The following is a 14,832-nucleotide window of genomic DNA, read 5'->3' as shown; positions in this document are numbered from 1 at the left end:
AGATATGGGTATATCTACTTAATGAAACATAAGTCTGAAACATTTGAAAAGTTCAAAGAATTTCAGAGTGAAGTTGAAAATCATCGTAATAAGAAAATTAAATTTCTACGATCTGATCGTGGAGGTGAATATTTGAGTTACGAGTTTGGTCTACATTTGAAACAATGCGGAATAGTTTCGCAACTCACGCCACCCGGAACACCACAACGTAATGGTGTGTCCGAATGTCGTAATCGTACTTTACTAGATATGGTGCGATCTATGATGTCTCTTACAGATTTACCGCTATCGTTTTGGGTTTATGCTCTAGAGACGGCCGCATTCACACTGAATAGAACACCGTCAAAATCCGTTGAGACGACACCTTATGAACTATGGTTTAGCAAGAAACCAAAGTTGTCGTTTCTTAAAGTTTGGGGATGCGATGCTTATGTGAAAAAGCTTCAACCTGATAAGCTCGAACCCAAATCGGAGAAATGTGTCTTCATAGGATACCCAAAAGAGACAGTTGGGTACACCTTCTATCACAGATCCGAAGGCAAGACATTTGTTGCTAAGAATGGATCCTTTCTAGAGAAGGAGTTTCTCTCGAAAGAAGTGAGTGGGAGGAAAGTAGAACTTAATGAGGTAATTGTACCTTCTCCCTTACTTGAAAGTAGTTTGTCGCAGAAACCGGTTTCTGAGACATCTACACCAAGTAGTGAGGAAGTTGATGATGTTGATCATGAAACTTCAGATCAAGTTACTACAGAACCTCGTAGATCAACCAGAGTAAGATCCGCACCAGAGTGGTACGGTAATCCTGTTCTGGAAATCATGCTACTATATCGTGATGAACCTACGAACTATGAAGAAGCGATGGTGAGCCCAGATTCTGCAAAATGGCTTGAGGCCATGAAATCTGAGATGGGATCCATGTATGAAAACAAAGTATGGACTTTGGTTGACTTGCCCAAGGGTCGGCAAGCAATAGAAAACAAGTGGATCTTCAAGAAGAAGACTGACGCTGACGGTAATGTTACTGTCTACAAAGCTCGACTTGTTGCAAAGGGTTTTCGACAAGTTCAAGGGATTGACTACGATGAGACCTTCTCACCCGTAGCGATGCTTAAGTCTGTCCGAATCATGTTAGCAATTGCCGCATTTTATGATTATGAAATTTGGCAAATGGATGTAAAGACTGCATTCCTGAATGGATTTCTGGAAGAAGAGTTGTATATGATGCAACCAGAAGGTTTTATCGATCCAAAGGGAGCTAACAAAGTGTGCAAGCTCCAGCGATCCATTTATGGACTGGTGCAAGCACTCGGAGTTGGAATAAACGCTTTGATAGTGTGATCAAAGCATTTGGGTTCATACAGTCTTTTGGAGAAGCCTGTATTTACAAGAAAGTGAGTGGGAGCTCTGTAGCATTTCTGATATTATATGTAGATGACATATTGCTGATCGGAAATGATATAGAATTTCTGGATAGCATAAAGGGATACTTGAATAAGAGTTTTTCAATGAAAGACCTCGGTGAAGCTGCTTACATATTGGGCATCAAAATCTATAGAGATAGATCAAGACGCTTAATTGGACCTTCACAAAGCACATACCTTGACAAAATTTTGAAGAAGTTCAAAATGGATCAAGCAAAGAAAGGGTTCTTGCCTATGTTACAAGGTGTGAAGTTGAGTAAGACTCAATGCCCGACCACTGCAGAAGATAGAGAGAAAATGAAAGATGTTCCCTATGCTTCAGCCATAGGCTCTATCATGTATGCAATGCTGTGTACCAGACCTGATGTGTGTCTTGCTATAAGCTTAGCAGGAAGGTACCAAAGTAATCCAGGAGTGGATCACTGGACAGCGGTCAAGAACATCCTGAAATACCTGAAAAGGACTAAGGGATATGTTTCTCGTATATGGAGGTGACAAAGAGCTCATCGTAAACGGTTACGTTGATGCAAGCTTTGACACTGATCCGGACGATTCTAAATCGCAGACCGGATACGTATTTACACTAAACGGAGGAGCTGTCAGTTGGTGCAGCTCTAAACAAAGCGTCGTAGCGGGATCTACATGTGAAGCGGAATACATAGCAGCTTCGGAAGCAGCTAATGAAGGAGTCTGGATGAAGGAGTTCATATCCGATCTAGGTGTCATACCTAGTGCATCGGGTCCAATGAAAATCTTCTGTGACAATACTGGAGCAATTGCCTTAGCGAAGGAATCCAGATTTCACAAGAGGACCAAGCACATCAAGAGACGCTTCAATTCCATCCGGGATTTAGTCCAGGTGGGAGACATAGAGATTTGCAAGATACATACGGATCTGAATGTAGCAGACCCGTTGACTAAGCCTCTTCCACGAGCAAAACATGATCAACACCAAGACTCCATGGGTGTAAGAATCATTACTATGTAATCTAGATTATTGACTCTAGTGCAAGTGGGAGACTGAAGGAAATATGCCCTAGAGGCAATAATAAAGTTATTATTTATTTCCTTATTTCATGATAAATGTTTATCATTCATGCTAGAATTGTATTAACCGGAAACACGATACATGTGTGAATGCATAGACAAACAATATGTCACTAGTATGCCTCTACTAGACTAGCTTGTTAATCAAAGATGGTTATGTTTCCTAACCATGAACAAAGAGTTGTTATTTGATTAACAAGGTCACATCATTGGTTGAATGATCTGATTGACATGACCCATTCCATTAGCTTAGCACACGATCGTATAGTATGTTGCTACTGCTTTTATCCATGACATATACATGTTCCTGTAACTATGAGATTATGCAACTCCCGTTTACCGGAGGAACACTTTGGGTGCTACCAAACGTCACAACGTAACTGGGTGATTATAAAGGAGTACTACAGGTGTCTCCAAAGGCAGATGTTGGGTTGGCGTATTTCGAGATTAGGTTTTGTCACTCCGATTGTCGGAGAGGTATCTCTGGGCCCTCTTGGTAATACACATCACTAAAGCCTTGCAAGCATTACAACTAATGAGTTAGCTGTGAGATGATGTATTACGGAACGAGTAAAGAGACTTGCCGGTAACGAGATTTAACTAGGTATTGGATACCGACGATCGAATCTCGGGCAAGTAACATACCGATGACAAAGGGAACAACGTATGTTGTTATGCGGTCTGACCGATAAAGATCTTCGTAGAATATGTAGGAACCAATATGGGCATCCAGGTCCCGCTATTGGTTATTGACCGGAGACGTGTCTCGGTCATGTCTACATTGTTCTCGAACCGTAGGGTCCGCACGCTTAAGGTTTCGATGACGGTTATATTATGAGTTTATGTATTTTGATGTACCGAAGAAGTTCGGAGTCCCGAATGTGATCACGGACATGACGAGGAGTCTCGAAATGGTCGAGACATAAAGATTGATATATTGGAAGCCTATATTTGGAGATTCGAAAAGGTTCCGGGTGAAATCGGTATTTTACCGGAAAACCGGGGGGTTACCGGAACCCTCCAGGAGGCTATTGGGCCTTAGTGGGCCTCGAGGGAGAAGAGGAGGGGCCGGCCAGGGCAGGCCGCGCGCCCCCTCCCCCCTAGTCCGAATAGGACAAGGAGGGGGGGGGGCGGCGCCCCCCTTCCTTCTTCCCCCTCCCCCAATCCTACTCCAACTAGGAAAGGGGGGGGGAGTCCTACTCCCGGTGGGAGTAGGACTCCTCCAGGCGCGCCTCCTCTAGGCCGGCCGCACCCCCCCTTGCTCCTTTATATACGGGGGCAGGGGGGCACCCTAGAACACACAAGTTTGATCTACGGATCGTTCCTTAGCCGTGTGCGGTGCCCCCCTCCACCATATTCCACCTCGGTCATATCGTCGCGAAGCTTAGGCGAAGCTCTGCGCCGGTAGAACATCAAGATCGTCACCACGCCGTCGTGCTGACGGAACTCTCCCTCGACACTCGGCTGGATCGGAGTACGAGGGACGTCATCGAGCTGTACGTGTGTCAAGAACTCGGGGGCGCCGGAGTAACGGCGCCGGGATCGGTCGGATCGCGAGGAGAACGTACGACTACTTCCTCTACGTTGTGATCGCTTCCGCTTCGGTCTACGAGGGTACGTAGACAACACTCTCCCCTCTCGTTGCTATGCATCACCATGATCTTGCGTGTGCGTAGGAAATTTTTTGAAATTACTACGTTCCCCAACACTACCACGAGATCGTAGAGGCTAAATCCTAAGAGCTAGCCTATGATGATATGATTGTAATTGTGATCGACCTTCTAAGGACCAACCTCTCCGGTTTATATAGACACCGGAGAGGGCTAGGGTTTACATGGAGTCGGTTACAAGGAAGGAAATATAATATCCGGATTGCCAAGCTTGCCTTCCACGCAAAGGAGAGTCCCATCCGGACACGGGCCGAAGTCTTGAGTCTTGTATCTTCACGCTTCAATAGTCTGGACGTTGTACACAGTCCGGCTGTCCGGATACCCCCTAATACAGGACTCCCTCAGTAGCCCCTGAACCAGGCTTCAATGACGATGAGTCCGGCGCGCAGTATTGTCTTCGGCATTGCAAGGCGGGTTCCTTCTCCGAATACTCCAAAGTAATCATAGAACACTTAGACCGTGTCCAGATCTGCGAGATGATCTTCATATGCCACCGTAGAGAGAATGATATTTCACAGATGCAATCTGCTGACAACTTTTTCTGATGACGTGGCATGTTATTACGGTCGGATCATTATTCGATCTGTTTTCTCACAACCAGCTACAACGCATATTGCGAGGCGGTTTCTTTGACATGTCTTGTCAAAGCAGAGATCGTGTCCCCTTATCACGGGATTCTCATCAATTTGGGTATGGGTAATCCCACCACGCCATTAATCGTGGCGCTTGGGAAACAAGCGATTCCCAATGGGCAAGTGGGGAGGCGCACCGCTCTCGGCTCCTCTATAAAGGGATAAGATTTCCCCATTTTCGCCCACACCTTCTTCGTCCTTTGCCCACTCTTGCCCCCTCCAGCTCCAGCGCCCAAGCCCAAGTCTTCTCCGCACAACTAAACATGTCCGGAGCAGGAGGCAAGTGGGTGGCTTCCACCGTTAAGGAGAAGCACATCGCGGATCTTTGGGCGGCCGGATATTTGGCCGCGGATATAGCGCACCGGCTACCGGACGCCGGGTAGGTCATTCCGACCCCAGGACCCCACGAGAGGGTCGTATTCGTCGCCCACTTCGTCCGTGCACTGGGATTTCCACTCCATCCATTCGTCCGCGGGCTCATGTTCTACTCCGGGCTAGATTTCCATGATCTAGCCTCAAATTTCGTCCTCAACATCTCGGCGTTCATCGTCGTATGCGAGGCCTTCCTCCGCATCCGGCCTCACTTCGGCTTATGGCTGCAAACTTTCTGCGTGAAGCCGAAGGTTCTAAGCGGACAACAAGCAGAGTGCGGAGGTGCCATGGTGGGCAGAATGCCCAACGTCACATGGCTCGACGACTCCTTTGCGGAGACCGTGAAAGGATGGCAATCGGGGTGGTTCTACATCACCGAGCCACGCGGCGCCAACTGGGCGGCGGCCCCCGAATTCAAATCCGGAGCGCCCATGCGGTTCACCTCCTGGGAAAGGAAGGTCCTATCCTGGGGCGATCCTACGAAGCTGACCGGACTCCAGACATGCATCAAAAGCATGAAGGACAAGAACATCAAGGTTGTCAACGTGATCCAGGTCATTCTCGTTCGCCAGATCCTGCCCTACCAGAGGCGGGCAGTCAATCTGTGGGGGTTCGTCCCGACCGAACACCAGACGCTCCTGAAGCTCTACGACATGACGCACAAAGGCGCATGGGAGGTGCTATTCAAGGCCTCTGAAGTACACCCTCCCACATCCGAGGACCGCAGCCTTCACGCCGCGCGGGCTCCTAGTCAGGTGAGTTCTCAGACTGCCACCAGACCCGGTTCTTTTCAATATATTCATGGGAGAGCCTTAAGTAATTATGCATGTTTGCTTCAGGATTATGTGGAGATAGCGGAGCAGATTTACTGTCCGGCTCCGCTGCCAGAAGGCCTAGCTGATGCTCTCCTAACGGAGATGCTGTTCCCGGCACCATACAAGGTGCCGGAGAAGAAGGCCGAGAAGAAGGCCCCGGGGATCCAAAAGGGTCTCTAGCGTAAGGTTGTGCCGGAGGCCTCGTCTGAAGACGACGCGGCGGACTCCTCCCACGAAGGGGAGGAGGAAGAAGAAGAAGACGCCCCATCCGAAGGGGATGAGGGGCCCGGGGAAGCGGACCGGGGGCCGTAAAAGGCCCTTGGCGCAGGGCCGTCATTCCCCTGTCGTGTGATGACGACGAGACGGATTCCTCCCGCGGAGGCAGGGGAATCAAGAAGAGATTCTACCTCCCCACATTGGTGGGGGGGGGGGAGAAGAAGAGGAAAGCCGCCCCGGGAGGGGAGGCTGGGGCATCCAAGAAGGGGAAGGGCCCCCTTCCGGACTACTCCGCCACGGCCGCTCTCAGCAAGGAGTGGTGGCTGCTGAGGGGGAAGCCCCCAGTGCGATCATAAGTGTCCGCACTCCATCAAAGCTTCACTCTATAGCTTTTGTTTAACGCCGAACGTACGTGCAGTCCAGCCAGGGATCACCTCGAGGTATCTTCCTCTGGGTCCCTGAGCGATTCGGAGATGAATTCTCTTCCGACAGCCACTACTCCTCAACCCGCGGACGACATGGAGGTGTTGTCACAAAGGCTCCCAGAGCGGGGGGAGGTTACTCTGGAGACGCCCCGAGGTGGGGTCCCAGACGTCGGACACGCGGGGTTCAAGATCCCCGCGGATCGTGTCGATGAGAGCCATGGCCAGCCTGGCTCTCAGCCGAACACAATTCCGGAACCTTCAATGGTTCCGGACTCAGGCGGGCGACCCCTCGTTAGGGAGGGCGAGCCGTCTGTATCGAGGACTTTCGTTGCGCATGAGGCACCGGACTGTCTGCTGGAAGAGCTTCGCGGCGCTTCCATGGACGAAGAGCACCGTACTCTCATGAGTACGGTGATTCGGAAGGTTTTGTCCGCCAAAAGCGGACTAACCGAAGCTTGCACCAGCCTCCTGATAGGCTTCGAGGTAAGTAATAAATATATGCAAAATTACCACCCGATAGGTAGTAGCCCCTGATACTCTGTTTGGTGTTCAGAAAGAAAAACCAAACGGAGGGTCGATTATAATCCGCAGGAGTCTAAGAATAAGTATTATTGTGAATAAGCAGGTTGTGCTGCTTGCTGCTTCTGCCCATACCATCGAGGTTGCCGAGCTAAAGCGGGACCTGGAGTAGGCGCAGGGAGATCTCGACCTCACGAAGAGGCAGCTCGAAGAGAACAAGGGTAAGCGATTCCCGCTCTTATGCATTTAAGGATATGCAGAATTGGTGAGTCTAACACCTAAGTGTCATGACTGTGTAACAGGGGCCACCGCCAAAGTGGCGTCCCTGAAAAAGGCGCTGTCCGAGGCTGAAGACAAAGCGGCCTCGGAATGTAAGGAGCACGAAAAGCAAAGTGCTAGGGTAGGTGAGGTAGAACAAGAGATCCAGGACCTAGGCAAGAAGTGCGAGTCCGTGGAGCATGATCTGAAGGTGAAAGAGGCCGAGCTTGTGAAGGCCCTTGTAAATTTGAAAGACGCTAAGGCCGGAGCCGAGAAAAAACAGCAGGAGATCCAAGAGGCCAAAAAGATAGCAGCGGGTAAGAAGTTCTTTATGCAAAGCAAACATGTGGAGGAGGCGTTTCTTTTACTTACTCGAATTCGGAGCTCTCCAGGGGCATTTGCAGATCTGCCATGCAGCGTATCAGACGCTGCGGAGTTCTATCATGCCCTGGAGGGAAGCTCAACGGAGAAGCTATTCTGGTCCCAGTATGATGGGGCCGAACATCCGATGCCTTTGAGTGACCAACTGAAGCAGTTGGTCGAACTCCATAGGGCGGCCGAACTGGCTATGAAAGGTTTCATAGTCCGGATGTGGCCTGGTGAGCTCATGCCCAGTAGCTACTTTGGCCTGGTCAAGCGGATGGTGGATGCCTGCCCGCGGCTGGAGGTGATCAAGCAGTCCGTTTGTATTGAAGGTGCCCGCCGGGCCTTTTTCCTGCGTCAAGGTGCATTGGGACAAGCTGGATGCGGAGAAGTTGGTCAAGGACGGGCCACCGGAGGGCAAGGCGCATCGCCATCCCGAGATGTACTATGATGGCATTATGAAGGGTGCTCGTCTCGTGGCTGACGAATGTACCAAGGACACCATTTTTGAATGAATTCACTTCTGTCATGTCTGTATTTTAAGGACAAAGTTACTTGCGCTATGTAGCACTTTTGTTATTTAAAATATTACCTTCTGTGCGGCTGTTTATAAAATTCTGAAAGTAGGCCAGTCGTCGGCTTCCTCCCCCACGTAACTAGTACTGGGGTGTTCGTGGAAAACCCGGACACTCTTTATCCAAATATTTGGTCCCTTAAGGAGGTGTCCGGCACAACGAACAAGGCAATCGGACTATGCGGCTTTATAACTTTCACTTAGCCATAGAAGTCTACAATTTTAAATTTCGGCGAAGCCCCTAGAATCCGGAAGACCGATTCGGGGCGCCATACACGCCTAGATCGGACGAAACCGATATATCGCCTAAAGCAGAAAATATGTAAGGATTTTAAGACCTCTCGAACAGCGACCAACTCTCGCCACATCATGCCGGCCAGTTTTCGGCTTTCTCTACTGAGGTGCTCGTCCGGAAGAACCGGGACACAACCGCAGTAGTTCTCCCTATGCTACCTTAGCCGATATAACGGAACGTAAGGCACCAAAACAAGGGAGCTGGGCTGTCCCAACTGTAAACCCAAGACACGTTCCAGAGCTGATGCATATAGTGCTATAAGTTCGGGGTGCCGCACTGTCGAAAGTGTTCGGACTTTATTTGCCATATTACGGGGCGCCATGAGAAGCCCCTGGCAAACTGGTCGTACCAAGGTGTACGGATGCAATACCAAATAAACATTTATAAGAGAAAAATACTCAAATAAGGATAATAAGCTGACGCTATATATAATCTCCCATTGACGAAAAATACGTTTAAGCGTATTGTTACAATGGATGCATGAAGCAGATGTAAAATAGGACTATATGATATGTCCTATCCAAGGGCGGGCGGTGTGCAGATAGATAAAGCAGGTATAATGATTGTAAATAGATTCCACCTAGGTATTTCCTTCTGCGCATAACGTCAGTTGCCTCCTTGGATGTCTCTCCCATATAAGTCTGGCAATTCGGCTCTTCTGAGGATGCTGCGCTAATGCGGTGTCCTGAAATGTAAGGGGGAAAGAGTGTGAAGGTAGTTGGTGGTTACCCGCACTATTGACTGAGTCGTTGATGCGCCTGCGCCTATGCCCATGGTATATCGAGTGCGTAATTGTGTACGGGTGGCACGAATGCTGCTTTGAAGGGGCTTAAGCGGAGGCCAGACTGCTAATCACGCTCTTGGCGTTCCTGATGATCCTGTTGCAGGGTGCTCCGGACTCGCTTGACTGTGCTCGAAGTTGTTGCCGGATTGGTTTGTCGGAGTAGGCCGCATTGTACTTCTGCCGCGAGGGCTACCTATGCTCTTCTGTTCGAAGGGAGTGGTCCATGTTTCCATTGACAGTGATGACCCCACGCGGTCCTGGCATCTTGAGCTTGAGGTATGCATAATGTGGTACCGCATTGAATCTAGCGAATGTGGTTCGTCCGAGCAGTGCGTGGTAACCACTTCAGAAAGAGACGATGTCGAAGATTAACTGTTCGCTCCGGAAGTTGTTCGGGGATCCGAAGACCACTTCCAGTGTTATAGAGCCCGTACAGCGGGCCTCTACTCCAGGAATAACACCTATAAAGGTTGTTTTAGTGGGCTTGATCCTTGAAGGGTCAATGCCCATTTTGCACACTATGTCCTGATAAAGCAGGTTCAGGCTGCTGCCGCCGTCCATAAGGACGTGTGAGGTGGAATCTGTCAATGATTGGGTCTAAGACCAATGCGGCTGAGCCGCCATGACAAATGCTGGTAGGATGATCCCTACGATCAAAGGTGATCGGACACGCTGACCATGGGTTGAATTTGGGCCGACTGGCTCCATCGCATAGACGTCCCGTAGTGCTCGCTTCCGTTCCCGCTTGGGGATGTGAGTGGCGTAGATCATATTGACCGTTTTCACCTGGGGGGATTTCTTTTGTCCCCCCGTATTCGGACACCGGGGCTCTTCGTCATCGTCGCTGTGCAGCCCCTTGTCCTTGTTTTCGGCGTTTATCTTATCGGCCTGTTTGAACACCCAACAGTCTCTATTGGTGTGGTTGGCTGGCTTGTCCGGGGTGCCATGAATTTGGCACGAGCGCTCTAGTATGCGGTCCAGGCTGGACGGTCCCTGGTTATTTCTTTTGAATGGCTTTTTCCGCTGACCGGACTTAGATCCGCTGAATTTGGCGTTGACCGCCGTGTCTTCAGTGCTGTCGCCGTTGCTCCGTCTCTTATGCCTGTTACGCCGTGGCTTGCCGTTAGCATCGCGGCCGTCCGAAGTGTCGGAATATGGCGTGGTGCCGCTGCGAGCCAGCCAGCTATCCTCACCCGCACAAAAGCGGGTCATTAGGGTTGTGAGAGCTGCCATAGACTTGGGTTTTTCCTGGCCGAGGTGTCGAGCAAGCCACTCGTCACGGATATTATGCTTGAAAGCCGCCAGGGCTTCAGCGTCCGGACAGTCGACTATTTGGTTCTTTTTAGTAAGGAACCGAGTCCAGAATTTCTGGGCTGACTCTCCGGGCTATTGAGTAATGTGGCTCAGGTCATCGGCATCTGGTGGTTGCACATATGTGCCCTGGAAGTTATCAAGGAATGCGTCTTCCAGGTTTTCCCAACTGCCAATGGAATTTGTTGGCATGCTGTTTAACCAGTGCCGGGCTGGTCCTTTGAGCTTAAGGGGAAGATACTTGATGGCGTGTAGATCATCTCCGCGGGCCATGTGAATTTGGAGAAGGAAATCTTCGATCCATACTGCGGGGTCTGTTGTGCCATCGTATGATTCGATGTTTACGGGTTTGAACCCTTCTGGGAATTCATGATCCATTACTTCGTCAGTGAAGCAGAGGGGGTGTGCGGCGCCTCTGTGCCGGGCTATGTGGCTACGCAGGTCAGATTGGTCTGGGTTGCTATGTTTGGCCCGGCCGGACTTGTTGATGATGTATCTGGCGCGACGGTCATCGTCGCGCGCTGGGGCACGCCCCCGCGATCCGTAGATCGATCTTGGCTGTCCAGCTTTATTTTCCAGAATATCTTGCAGGTCTTGCCTGTTGCCCTAAGCCGTAGTGTATTGGCGTGGGGGTGCAAGCTGGTATCCGGGCTGATATCCCGTTTTATCCCGGCCACGGGGTGGCCGGTCAGCCGTTTGGCATTCGAGTCCATATTCCTCGGCTGCTAGTACTTCAATCCATCTATCTGTGAGCACATCTTGATCAGCTTGGAGTTGCTGCTGCTTCTTCTTCAGGCTCCTCGCAGTGGCTATAAGCCTGCGCTCGAAGCGCTCTTGCTCTACGGGATCCTCAGGCACGTTGAATTCGTCGTCACCGAGGCTAATCTCATCTTCGGAGGGGGGCATGTAGTTGTCCTCCTCCGGGTATGCGTCCGTCGCCTATTCTTCTGGGCTGTTCTGCTCATCTTCCTGTTCGGCCTGCTCGAAGGCGGGCTGGTCAGGGTCATATTCTTCTTCGGCGCCATTCGGATTATTTTCGTCTCCGGGGCTGATATTGCTGTGGCGGGGCTTGGAGCGGCGCCGATGCCGCCCATGCTTTGCTCTTTTTCCCGAGGGGCTGTCCTCCGTTGCCTCATCGCCATTGGTTTCCTTCGGAGTGTCCACCATATATATATCGTATGAGGAGGTGGCCGTCCACCGCCCTATGAGCGGTGGCTCCTGTAATTCTCCTACATCGTCATCCATACCATTGATTTCTTCGGAGTCGAAGTCAAGCACGTCGGTTAGATCATCGATCGTGGCAATGAAGTGGGTGGTGGGTGGGCTACTAATTCCATCGTCGTGTGCTTCCCACCCAAGCCAGACATAGTTCGTCCCAGAGTCTCCTGACAAAGAGAGAGACTTCAATAAGTTCAGCATGTCGCCAAAGGGCGAGTGCTGAAAAACGTCTGCCGCGGTGAACTCCATCACCGGAGCCCAATCAGGCTCGGCGGGCCCGGAGACACGCGGACTGGGACCTACAACCGGATATGAATCCGGGTGTCCGGAGTCACAGGCTCCCTCAAGAGTGAGGCCTGTGTTCGGCTCCATCGCCGATGAGGGTACGGCCTGCGGGGCGGGGTCCAGCCCTCCGTCCCTGGGTAACGCAATCTACCCGGATTTAAGTCTGAGGCTTCTGCCGGGGTGATATCCCGAGCATCATCCGACAGCAGGTCTAAGCCATGCTCATCATGACTATTCGGCGCTCCTGACGCTGGCCCGAATCCGATGAAGATCAAGTCTTCTCGGATATCCGCCAGGTAGTTCAAGTTTCCGAACCTGACCTTGTGGCCGAGGGCATAGCTATCGATCTGCTCCAAGTGGCCAACCGAATTGGCCCACAGTGCGAAGCCGCCGAACACGAAAATCTGTCTGGGGAGGACAGTCTCGCCCTAGACAGCGTCGTCTATGATGATCGAAGGAGCCATCGAGCCTGACAGCGACGACACAGAGGAACTCTCAATGAAAGCACCAATGTCGGTGTCAAAACCGGCGGATCTCGGGTAGGGGGTCCCGATCTGTGCGTCAAGGCTGATGGTAACAGGAAGCAAGGGACACAGATGTTTACCTAGGTTCGGGCCTCTCGATGGAGGTAAAACCCTACTTCCTGCTTGATTAATATTGATGATATGGGTAGTACAAGAGTAGATCTACCACGAGATCGTAGAGGCTAAACCCTAAGAGCTAGCCTATGATGGTATGATTGTAATTGTGATCGGCCTTCTAAGGACCAACCTCTCCGGTTTATATAGACACCGGAGAGGGCTAGGGTTTACATGGAGTCGGTTACAAGGAAGGAAATATAATATCCGGATCGCCAAGCTTGCCTTCCATGCAAAGGAGAGTCCCATTCGGACACGAGCCGAAGTCTTGAGTCTTGTATCTTCACGCTTCAATAGCCCGGACGTTGTACATAGTCCGGCTGTCCGGATACCCCCTAATCCAGGACTCCCTCAGCTGCCCCCGGGCCAATCCACAAAGACTCACCGTCATCTAGATCTGGTGGCGGCAGTACCTTCAACCCACGCAACTCTAAGATAGCCATCTAAGCGGTGCTTTTGCGGCGAACTTGCACCCCTGCACCCTTACGTTAGACACCAGCCAACCGGCAGCCTAGGAGCTCCGCCGCCTTGAGGGGTGCTGCTTCCCATTGGGAATCGATTGGCCGAGAATAAAAATTCAGACAACTAACGCCGAAATAAAGTGATTTGAGATGAGGGTGTGACCTATCTGGCGGCACGATGAAGTAGGCAGCTCCAGCTGCTGAGTCGGTGAGGCGGGCGCGGTTACAGCGGCGACCGGCATCAAGGAAGTAGAGATGTCACGACGGTCGACGGCTAGGGGGAAGCAGCGCCGGGACTCTGGACGGATACGAAGTTGGAGCCTCTCCGGCACCGTGAACAACAGCAGGGGTGAATCGGCTCCGGTACGGTTCACACGGCCGTCGTCGAGGCAGCTCTAGCAGCATGGAGTAAGAGGCACACGACCCAATGCACAACGGGAAATGGACAACATCTCCGACATTAGGGAAGAGGGCGGCTGTGAAATTGGTGCGGTGGGGGGCGCCATGGAGGAGGGGCTGAGGTTTCGTGGCTTGGGAGAAGGGATCTTTCGGGGAGAAGGTGATTTGGCGCCCACGAGGTATGAATGGGGAGGGAATTGGGAGGGGAGTGGAACCATGTCTTACGGACGCATTTGTCTGAAATGTGGGGGGGAGTTACAGTTCTACCCCTACGTTTAGGCTTCTTGGCTTGGGTCTGTGTACTGAGGGTCAGGGATAATAGAGTAACTTTGCTTCTCCCCAAAGTCGGGAGCGATTTTGTGCGAGGAGGGCGAGTTTTGAAATATAGTGGGCGTGAGCGATTTCGGGCGAGGAGAGAGTGTTTTGAAATAGTGGGCGCGAGCTATTTCGGGCAAGGAGAGGGTGTTTTGCCAACCATGGTTTATGAATTATTCAGCACATGTCATTTCGGCCGAGGAGAAGGCGCGCTTGGATGAAGTTACGAACCTACCCTCGATGTACAACGGGCCAATTGATGCGTGTCCCACATAGGCCGGTAATTTTGCGTCTCCCATTTATTTGTTCGGGCGAATTCCGCCGAGCGGAGGGTGTTTAATGGTTCGTTCAAATTTTGGGAGAACGAGCATCCACGTCTACCTTACGAAGTCGATTCGAATCAAATTTTGAAATATTAGCTTGCCACTTCTTTTTTAGATGGAGAGATGATGCTCGGGAGTAATGTGTTTTTACATGCTCGTTGCTACGGATTTACTATATGACAAATAGTTGACCCACTCAAAAATAGGAATCAAACCCAAAATGAAATATCTCGATTCAATGAAGTAGCTCGTTCACCAGGTCAAAATAGTGAACTAAATCCAAAATTGAGTAGCATGTTGTGCAGTATTATAGTACTCTATGAACATGTTGAAAGTCAAATTAATGAACTTGTTTGATATACGCATATCTCCGTTCATGTGTGGATTGCAGACAACATGTTCTCCAATTTAAATATTTGAATGTAAGTTTATATAGAAACATGGTTTATATCAGTCTTTGATGCATAAAACATGACCTCCCTCTCTCCCGG

The sequence above is a fragment of the Triticum dicoccoides genome, chromosome 7B (genome assembly GCF_002162155.2).
Source record: "Triticum dicoccoides isolate Atlit2015 ecotype Zavitan chromosome 7B, WEW_v2.0, whole genome shotgun sequence".
NCBI classification, from domain to species: Eukaryota; Viridiplantae; Streptophyta; class Magnoliopsida; order Poales; family Poaceae; genus Triticum; species Triticum dicoccoides.
The sequence above is the reverse complement of the archived record's forward strand: the minus strand, read 5'-3'. Positions refer to the sequence as shown.